Here is an 11422-nt window from a genome sequence, read left to right on the forward strand (position 1 = left end):
TACAACTTGCGTGAATTAAATTTCCTGTAAAATTACAAATTACAATCTATTGCACTGCTATGCCGGACAATAATCAATTAGAAGGAAACCATAAAAGATTAAATCGATTATCTATCTAGCCAAGAACTTGACGTGTGTCTGTCTTGAAGTTAAGTCTCTATAATATAATGGCCATACGCAAAAAATGTAAACTTTTACGAAAAAAAAATCGAAAGCGAAAGAGCGAAGCCCGTCATTGTTGCGCTTTTGCAATTGTATGGTGAACTTGAAGTAATTCGTTCTTTGATGATTTTCGTGGAAATTTTTATCAAAAAAATGTGAGTTTTCAAAATTTCTGAGTACGGGCATAAGCTTTGTCAATATAGATATAAAGTCATTGGATACATTGAATATATTGTCTTCTTTACTGTTCAGTTCCTACCGCAATGCGTGCAATCGTCATGCGAATATGGCACAGTTTTATAGATCTCAGTCACAACCCTCGGAGCTAGTTTGATTTCTTATTTCCTAACACGCCTAGCTACATGCGTCTCATCGTCTTAACATGTGTTTATGAACTAGACCCTGCCCTAGGCTTAGCGTCTACGTTCAAAATAAACCCCGCCTGGTCGACGATGAAATTGTATTTCGTCAATATTAAGAGGGCAACTATTTACAGTTGTACACCTGCTTTTGCTAATTTTGGTTTTATATACTGCTTCGTTATATATTAAAGCGGCTTATTCATTTTATCGATAGATGTACGCTGAAATGTTGTTGATATCAGACAGATTAGTATGATTCTATTACTGTAGTAAAATTACTGCTAATGATATTCAATATATTTTAAGTTTCTCGATTTGTTCAAAGTTGATTTTTGTTTTGTTTTCTCCTATGGTTATTGTAAAAAAAGAAACATATATTACAGTAGACTAAAAACGTACATATATTATTTAATCAGTATTAGTAATAAGTTAGGCCTGGAAGAATGTTCTTTCTCCTGCTTTTTCTTTACCACAAGTTATGTAGTTATCAATTGTCAATACTGATTGATGTAGGAATGTTATCTAAATGTGCGTCGGGCGAAATTATTATGTGAGAACAAACCATGTCAAAAATGAATTTCTGTAAGCTCGAAAAACATGTTTTCTCCAGAGCAGATTGGGAGTAGGTACAAATGAAATAAAGGTTCCAAATGTTACCCCAGTTTTTCGCAGTAATTGATTAGGTTAATGGAAACCGTCCTCTCCAGTCTACAACGTTTAGAAAGACGTGGAAGTATAGTAACTAAACATGCTAAAAGATGCGATATGACTCCTTGTACTAACACTGCAAAAACCTTGGTGTTGATTTAACACCAGTCCGGAATCTATATATGTCCACACCAGAGAAGTGTTAAACAACACCAGTTTGGTTTTGGTCTAACACCAGATAGGTGTTTATACTACACCAATTAGTATTTAAACAGCATCAGTTTGATTCCAAACTGGTGTTGTTTCAATACTTCTCTGGTGTGGACATATGTAGATTCCGGACTGGTGTTAAATCAACACCGGGGTTTTTGCAGTGAAGGAGTTATTATTTTTTCTACACTTGGCTCGATGGAAATACGGTCTCAAGGTGACCCCATTTCAGGTGAGGTGAAGGGGAGTCTCATGTTTAATGATATTACCACGTATTAGGTACAGGTGTCTAACCGGGGCATTTATTAGGGCTTACCTTGAACGAGGTCTACCTAGAGGATGTCATACTTATAGATATACAGCGGGTAGTGTCGGGTATAACTTTTAATGATTTTCTTATGTATCTCATTCTCCTTTGATTTCAATAATTTTAAAGAGAAGAACATGAACTGTGATGACAAGAAATTCAAAGTGACAACTAAAGTAGGCTTACGATAAAGCATGGTGTACTTGCCTTCAATTCAAATATAAAGAAAAAGACTATTCTTGAGTCTATTGACTTATACATGAATAGAATTCATAATCTTCATTATGACATTGTTTGCTGTATGAAGTTTTAATCATTTTCGTTCATTTTTCTTCTATTTTCAGCAGTCTGTTGCCTTGTTATTTTCTTACTGGTTTCATTGTAAAATTCAAAGATACATATTCGATATGCATGTATATTAAATAATCCATCAATTTTAAACAGTATATCCGATTAAATGAAATACTGGGGGTCTTTCATAAAGCTAGCTGTCCATAAGTTATGCATGAGTTTACACATGACATGTCGATCTGTTCTTGCGCTATATTGGACGGTGGGCCATTAGGGAACACTTAATAACTTGCGCATTTTCCTTCAGCAAGAAATTTACTCACATTGTGCTGCACTCAACCCAGGTGAGATAAATGTGTACCCGGCAGGATTAATTCATCAAGTACACAAAAACTATAGAAATAACGGTTCGAGAATGAATGTCCCTGACGTTTTTACAAAGTGGGCCGAATCCTTTACACCTCCAACCAAATTGTGATAAATTATAAGCCCTCCATTCCAACATTTGTTCGCAAAACAGTATATCAATCTGCAAAGATCGGATTTTAAAGTTAGCTGACGGGAATGAGAATGATTGTGAAGCGGATTTAACAGCCGCGAACAAGTTCAAGTCGTGCTTAAGTCATGATCAGCTTCATGAAACACCCTAGGTAACCAAAGTGAGTATGACTAATTGATGAAATTCTGGAGTTTGAAGCAGATTGCTGCAGTTGCTATAGTTACTTGAAGGTGTTTACGAAGAGAATGGCGGTCTTAAACTTGTCAAAATCCATTATTATCCATCACACTTATTTTTGTATTTTTTTTCATTACTTAAATCCTTTTAGGAAGCATAAAATTGTTACTTACCTTTTGATAATTGACATTGCAAGCTTTCCTGGGTTTTTATTTTTATTTTATTTGTTATGTGTTGTTGGGGGTCAATGTTTCATTTTCTCACCACACTTGCACTTCCCTACTCTCAACTACAATGACAATTGCACTTGCATCAGCTTTCGATACATTACAAATTTTTTGCCGATAACTTTTACCTATTATAATTATCTTGGAATATGAATAATTCTGAAACCAGACTTTTACTTTGACTTGTAATTCAAATTAGTGCATATTGTAATTTTTGCGTGAGCCATGTATACCTGAGTTAAAATTATTTCCTCATGTTGACACGTTTTCACCATTTTCTTCTGTGTATAGACGTTGTACATTGTATCTACATGTGTGTAAAATCCTTTATGGACAATAAAGTTATTCAATTCCATTCAATTCTCGCTTAATTTCATTTTTGATCGCTTGAAAATCTTAGGAGCAGGCTCATGTGACGCTTGTAAGTTATTCTACCTGGCTGCTTATAAAATGTAACAAGTGGAACGCCTCTGGCAGTCTCGCCTGCATTACGCAATTTAATATAGCAGCAGTGCTAACTTTGAAAACTACTATAAAATAATCATTAACAAAAACATCATTCATATAATGACATAATACCACGTTCATTGACCATAAATGACATTTGAACAGAGACTTAAGACTGTCAACTACACCCATGTCCACATTTCATTCACTCTATCCATAAACTTTCAAAGTTATGATGGCACTTCAACAATTACCCCAACATGGCCTAAGTTTATTGACCTTAACTGACCTTTGACTTGGTTTTGTGACCTGAAACTCACAGAGGATGTTCAATGATGCTTGATTACTCTTATGTCCAAGTTTTATGAACTAGATCCATAAACTTTCAGAGTTAGGATGGTAATTTAACATATACCCCCAACATGGCCTAAGTTTATTGACCTTAAATGACCATTGACCATGGTCATGTGACCTGAAACTCAGGCAGGATGTTCACTAATACTTGATTAACCTTATGTCCAAGTTTCATGGACTAGATCCATAAATTTTCAAAGTTATGATAGTAATTCAATAAATACCCCCAACTTGACCAAAGTTCATTGACCCTAAATGACCTTTGACCTTGGTCACGTGACCTGAAACTCAGGCAGGATGTTCACTAATACTTGATTAACCTTATGTCCAAGTTTCATGGACTAGATCCATAAATTTTCAAAGTTATGATAGTAATTCAACAAATACCCCCAACTTGACCAAAGTTCATTGACCCTAAATGACCTTTGACCTTGGTCACGTGACCTGAAACTCGAGCAGGATGTTCACTAATACTTGATTAACCTTATGCCCAAGTTTCATGAACTAGGTCCATATACTTTCTAAGTTATGATGTCATTTCAAAAACTTAACCTTCGGTTAAGATTTTGAAAATAATTTTCCCAACATGGTCTAAGTTCATTGACCCTAAATGACCTTTGACCTTGGTCATGTGACCTGAAACTCAGGCAAGATGTTCAGTAATACTTGATTAACCTTATGTCCAAGTTTCATGAACTAGGTCCATATACTTTCTAAGTTATGATGTCATTTCAAAAACTTAACCTTAGGTTAAGATTTGATGTTGACGCCGCCGCCGCCGCCGCCGTCGCCGCCGCCGCCGCCACCGCCGCACAGTGGGCCGGGGCGAAACAAAAGTGCGCCAAAAGTCATTTTGGGCAATTTCAGATTTTTAATTTTTGTAATGCCCAGCTGAAAGACAACACTTTGAAGAATACTTCAGCAAAATATTTCATTCCGGAATTTGCATAAAGGTTGTTAATTTCCTACCTCAAATCGTAAAATGTGACATTTTGCGAAATGTCGCTTATATGACAACCTAGTTAAAAAACAGACCATTTCACAGGAGGTTTTTCATGAAGGAATCTGAAATGGCTCCCACATAATCCTGATATATTCTTTCTTCGTGTGAAAGGGTTCAAAGTAGATAAAAGACACCTTTCAGGAGGTTTATAGGATGATTATTCCTCGAAATAGGCTGAAAATCCATGTTTTTTGCATTTACATTAGAAACGTTTAGATTTCCGTGGATTTCCGTCTAAATTCTATAAGCATCATTTTACCCGATGTCTAAGCTTTAAGTCGATTCCAAATTTAGCTGCCCGTTTTTGCCCGTTTTCATGTTAGAGCCGATTTTACTTGACACAACACCCCAAAAACCTGTTAAAAAACGGTCATTTTTATACCACGCAGTCGTCGTAGCGCATCGTATGGGTGTACATTGCCGTTCGCTTTTGCACAGCGAGGACGATTCCCCTTACATTCCATGAAAATGACATGAATTCCGGGCATAACGTAAACAAAATAAAGGTTGCTAACGCAAGTTAGGGCTATACCCACAACTCTTCCAGAGATAAAACTTACTTGTAGAATAATTTCAGCCAAAAACCCTCCTTATAGTGATACATTCGTGGTGTTATACACTCTGCGTTTTACACAAGTCAACACAGCTTGATAAAGCACGGTTAATATTTTTCAGATTTTAAAGGTTTTTATTTATAAATCTAATTAATGATAATTTTGATGCCATGAAATTATTTTCGGCATCTCATACACACTTTTTAGGCATGTGAAAAGCATAAACCAACATTCACTCTGGTCAATCTGAAAGTAGCACATGCATAACACAAAGTTTATATACTACACATTGTTTAGCGTAATTTGTCTTAACACAGATAGGTTTTAAGTAGCCAATCAAAATTTGGTATCAAGGTGACGTCACATCGGCCTTAAATTATGTTTAGTCGATTCTACACCCAAAAAAAACCCCTAATCAACATGTTAAAGTAAAAATATGACTCGGAATATAATTTTGGCGCACTTTCAACTCATTCTGGCCCACTGTGCGCCGCCGCCGCCGCCGTCGGAAAAGCGGCGCCTATAGTCTCGCTCTGCTATGCAGGCGAGACAAAAACGCTGCTTAATATTTCTATACAATGTTGTTCACTATAATATGAACCTTACAGTATTTGTTTTGAAACAGTTTTAACAAGTGTATAAAATCTTAAACAACAATGTTTCTTTTTTAAAACATCATTCTCAATAAATTAAGCCTGGTTGTTTACACTGGTTGTTTAAAATATTGTAGGTTCATATAGTAAGCAACGTTGTATGAATTATTTACAACGTTTTTACTGTGTAATATCGTTATTGCTTGTTAATAATGTGCATAAAAATGGCATTTCGGTCCTCTTCAAGGGACCTGATAATGTAGGTATATTATAATAGTTATATATCGAAAATACCTTTTCTCTCTCTCTCTCTCTCTCTTTCTAAAGATGCAGAGTGAAAGCTTCGCTCAAAGAAAGGGTGAATATCACCAATTTCTCATCAAAACTGATTTTAATTCCTTTGCCAAAATATGTGTTTGTTTTTTATGGAAACTAAAGTAATGAACATGTCACAGTGAGTATCTTTCTTCTGCCAACAAATCACCTGTTCTATCCTACAACAAACATATTGATTGAATGATCCATCAATATTCGGGATAATTGATATCGGGAACGCAACACCACAAACCATTTTATCAATGAATATCATTACCACTACGTCTGCGTGTGGCAGGTGAAATGATCTACACAAGGTGATTGTAATCAATAGCTTTTAAGTAGATGGAAATTGCCCAGTCATTATCAAGTTATCTCGGGACTATACATCGTTTTATGGCATCTCATAATCAATAATCAAAACGAGAAAGCGATCAACATCGAGGTAAAATCGGTCGACAATTGACTCTGAAAATTCGACCAAAAGCAAAAACAGGACTATGAATTACAAATTTTATGGTATTTACTTTTGCAGGAAAAAAGGGGGTATATGTAGTGATATCGATGATGATTATGGATGTGATGATGATGGTGATGACGACGACGACGATGATGAAAAATACAACTACTATTCCTACTACTACTACTACTACTACTAGACCTACTACTTCTACCACTATACTACCACTATTACTACTACTACTACTACTACTACTATATACTACTACTACTACTACTACTTCTACTACGACTACTACCGACTACGACTACTACTAACTACTCCTAATACTACTACTCTGGGGTATTCTATGTCTGTTACAATGAGAAGCATGATACAAAGTTAATTTTCTTTCATAGAAAAGAGATATGTTCCTTTCAACTTTAAACGTACTTTAAAAGGTTTTTTTGGGGGGTAAACAATTCCGAATTTATCGTCGTTTTATTTCCTTGAATGAATAATATATAGAGCATTATTTAGTATGTGACTGTTACTACTGCTGTCAACCCATATATATGCCTAAATAATATGCAGAAAATACTCAAAACACTTGACACTCGTACCTGGGCTCAAATACAATCTGAGCAGCAACGCATGGAAAAAGCTAGCAACGGCAGACAGTCATCCCTTTAACTATAGCAACAATGGCTGTTGGCATGGCAACCATACTTCACAACAGAATAGCACGCGTGTTGATAAAAGCACCGAGTTTGATTTAAAGTAGGTGCATGTTTATCAACAACAAAGGACGTCATCAATGCAATTAGGTAATAAGTTCTCTAATAGGGATTTACTAATTATTGGTAGCAAATGCCCTTTTCATATACTAGGAGTGGGATAAAAGTGTAAATATGTGAAGATAATTTTCCTTGGTGTATAATTTGTGTAATTTGAATTTGAAAGAAAACTCGAAAGTCTTTCATTGCTGTTTTCTTACTCATTTAAGAGCAACTTTGTTGCATTTTCTATATTTATGTAGGCCTGCTCATTCTTTTCTTTTAATTCTGAATGGTATTCTTTTCAAAATATGGTATTAAGTGACTCTAAGTGAACATTCTAAATAACTGCGGCAGTTAGTGAATTTATAAATTTAATATTTGAAAATAGCTAAACCCCGTATTGTCGACGTATACTTTCATTTTTTTTTTAATGTACAGAATCTTCATCGATTCTCGCAGTATATCAAGTGGTTGCAATATGTAATCAACATCATGAATCACTCACTATATATACTGTGTGAAAACTTGACACCTCACGAATCCCCAAGTTAAAGGAGAATGAAACTCTTGGAGCAAGTTAGCTTTTGTGAAAGCAGAAAAATCAAAGAATAAGATCAACAAAACTTTGAGTAAAATAGGACTAGCAATAAAAGAGTTATGAGCATTTGAATGTCGAGATCACTAATGCTATGGAGATCCTCCCATTGGCAATGCGACCAAGATCTGTGATGTCACACACGTACAACTCTCCCATTTGGACACTGAAAATATACCCCAAAACATCTCTTTTTGCTTATTCTAATCATATGACAAACGATTCATCAATGGTATAATGTTGTGAAACCTCTATACTTGTCATCTCATAAAGAGAACACCTCACCTTGTGATAGACTCTATAAAAGTGAGAATATAAGTGAAATAAGTACTAGAATAATGAGGGAGTTGTACGTGTGTGATATCACAGATCTTGGTTGCATTGCCGATGGGAGGATCTACATGGCACTAGTGATCTCAATATTTAAATGCTCATAACTTTCTTATTATTCATTCAATCTTCCTCAAACTTTCAACAATATGTTTCTTTGATTTTTCTCTTTGATATGGATTCAGCTGGTTTCAAGGGTTTCATTTTTAAGATAAATAATGTCATGAACGCATAATTATTATACATGGCTGGAAAGAGTGTCTTCTCCCAAATAATTTGATACCATATTTGTGTTGTATGTTTTCACGCTTGGATAATCAATAGTTATTCTTTGCAGTGATGTAAATTTTGATTTACGCCAAAGTAAGGCATGAATGCAATTAATGAATCCAGATGCCAAAGATGTCATAATCCTGCACGAGTAAGTCAACATATTTGCAACCCTTTTCAATGAAATTAACTTCAGAATTGATACTAAAAAGTCTTTATTAAACAATTATAATGTAAATTAATGAAAAGGTGTTTTAAAAATTGATTTTAATGCAACCCTTGTATGATTGGGGCATCATTGGCACCTGGATTCATTCATTGCAGTCATGCCTTACTTTGGCGAAAATCAAAATTTACATCACTGCAAAGAATACCTCCCGATCATCCAAGCGTTAAAACATACCACATAAATTAATATGTTATCATATATATATATTTTTTTTGGGGGGGGGAACATACCCTTTCAGGTAATTTTTTTCCTTAAATTCGAGATTTTTTAAGAATCAAGTTCTCAAGTCATTTTTTTTATTCACACGGTAGATGAAGTAGCCCGAAATTTCTTTAATTTACCAAAATATACAGTTTGCATAATTGTGCCTCAACACAACTACACACCCTCTCCCCTAATTAAACCCCCTCCCCCCTCTCTCTCTCTTTGACAGGCCTGGGTATTTCGAAATTCATAATACACTCTATAAGTAGTAAAGCAGTTGCCACATTCATAAACATGATAAACGTTAGCCAGCCCAATTATCACCAAACTGCATGGATAGCTGTAGCCAATAGGATTAGTTGACAATTGACGTCAAAATGAAGATTAATAATCATAAGTCAGACATATCAGCTTGCATTTTCTGTGTATCAACCATAAACGTATCTCTTACAACCTACTTAATATACATATACATATCGCTAAAACTTACTTGTTAAAAGGATAAACACGATTAATGTAAATTTCTTAACCATGTTCTTATGGTGATTTCAGCGAATGATTCTCATCAAGTCTAAATATCAATTCAAACAAACGGATCGTAAAATTTATTCAGACATACGGAATTAACAAAATATATATATATGGTTGTATAAATATTCCGATTGTCTTCTTTATCGACAATGCACCTTTGCACTTAACTCGGCAAATATCCTATTCTTTATTTGATCTGTCTTGTTCTTTTTTTAAACCGGGCATTATCTGATGAGAACATGGGTACACACATTGACAATGCAATATGTACAATAAAACAGAAAACTTGTTGTGTGTCAATATGTGAGAAGAAGGTAAGTCAGACGAGATCAAACATCCTCTGGGGCCCGTAACACAAAGCTTAGCAATCACCGTAGAACATTTTTTTAACGAATGATTGCATTGATTAAAATGAATAATTAATCGTGAAAGTCAAGCGTACGATCAATCGTTAACTTTTGTGCTACGGAACCCTTGTGTTGTTGAAACCTATCTCCTATTCCGCCGCGACAGGTGCCCATCTATCGGTGTCCGATTTTCAAAGATATTATTACATAGAATTCTATTTTTACTCCTACATTCTTGATGTACATTATTTTGTTTCTTTGAATGTTTAGTCAAATCACAATGTATTTCACTCGTCAGGCTGCAAGTGGAGGACATTTTTTTTTCTATTTTGGTTTCCATTTAAATCAGACAAAAATATTTCAATCTTGAATAAGGGAAACTCTTTTCCACATTATCTGGAGGGAAGAGGTTTTAAGTTATTGATTCAAATCAATCATGATAGAGGGAAAATTATTTCTGTGTATAAATTTACCCCCCAGACTCCTCAAAAATACTCATTTCCCCTCTCTCTTCCTCTTTCTCTCCCCCCCCCCCCCCTTGCTCGTTCCTCATCTCTGTTTCGCTGCTCCTAACTTTCGTTTTCCTCATTCATTTTCTCAAGGGCTTCGTGTCAAAGAGAGAAAATCACCGTAGAAACCTGTAAATCGAACGTGCATAATTAATTTGTTGGCATAATATGCGATGTAATGATACCCGTCTAATGAACAAATAATTTAATCAGTAATATTTATCTATCAATCTCAGTTAGTACCTCTGCAATCGTAACAGCTTACGTGAACTTGTAAAATTACGTCATTATAGGATGAGACCAATAGGCATGCGACTTTAACACTGACCACTGACCAACATACTGACGTCATTATCTGGTGACCAATAGACAGGTTATTTCCTACTGAATATAATATAAAGAAAGCAAGTATTCATTGAAATTAAGTTGCGAATGAAATGAGAAAGATACATGTAACCTTCGAGATATTATTTTAATTAATTGGTTGATATTAATACAATTAATTAATACAATCAATATAGTATTCCGTTACAGAAAGGCGCGAGCCTTTTAATGTATATATACTTGTATCATGGTATCCAATCAAAACAAGTCTTTCTTATGTTTAATCCAGAGTCTTCCTTCCTTCGAATTTATTCTATTATATTCGCCCCCTAGTATATTTTGATAGTCAAGATTTGCTATCACTGTCGCCCAAATTGCATTTTAATGTATAATCAGGGTGAGCCCCTATTGAATTAATAAATGGTATCAAAGTACGTTGTTGCTTTAAGAACGTCAGAGCATGAAACATTAATGCAGAAGAGAGATGCTGCTGTTTAGCGCTGGCTCTCACCCAATCTATCAGAAACTGTATTACTCTTTCAGCTTATTCATTCTTATTATAAAAACTATAATAATAATAATTATTATTATTCTAATCGTAATCATCATCATCATCATCATTATAAAGAAAGTAATCATAATCCTGATAATGAATACGATTTCCAATATGTAATATCTGTTTGAATTCAATAACCCGGCGCATTAAAAAAAAGAGC

Source organism: Lytechinus pictus, chromosome 1, assembly GCF_037042905.1.
Source record: "Lytechinus pictus isolate F3 Inbred chromosome 1, Lp3.0, whole genome shotgun sequence".
In the NCBI taxonomy this organism is placed as follows: Eukaryota; Metazoa; Echinodermata; class Echinoidea; order Temnopleuroida; family Toxopneustidae; genus Lytechinus; species Lytechinus pictus.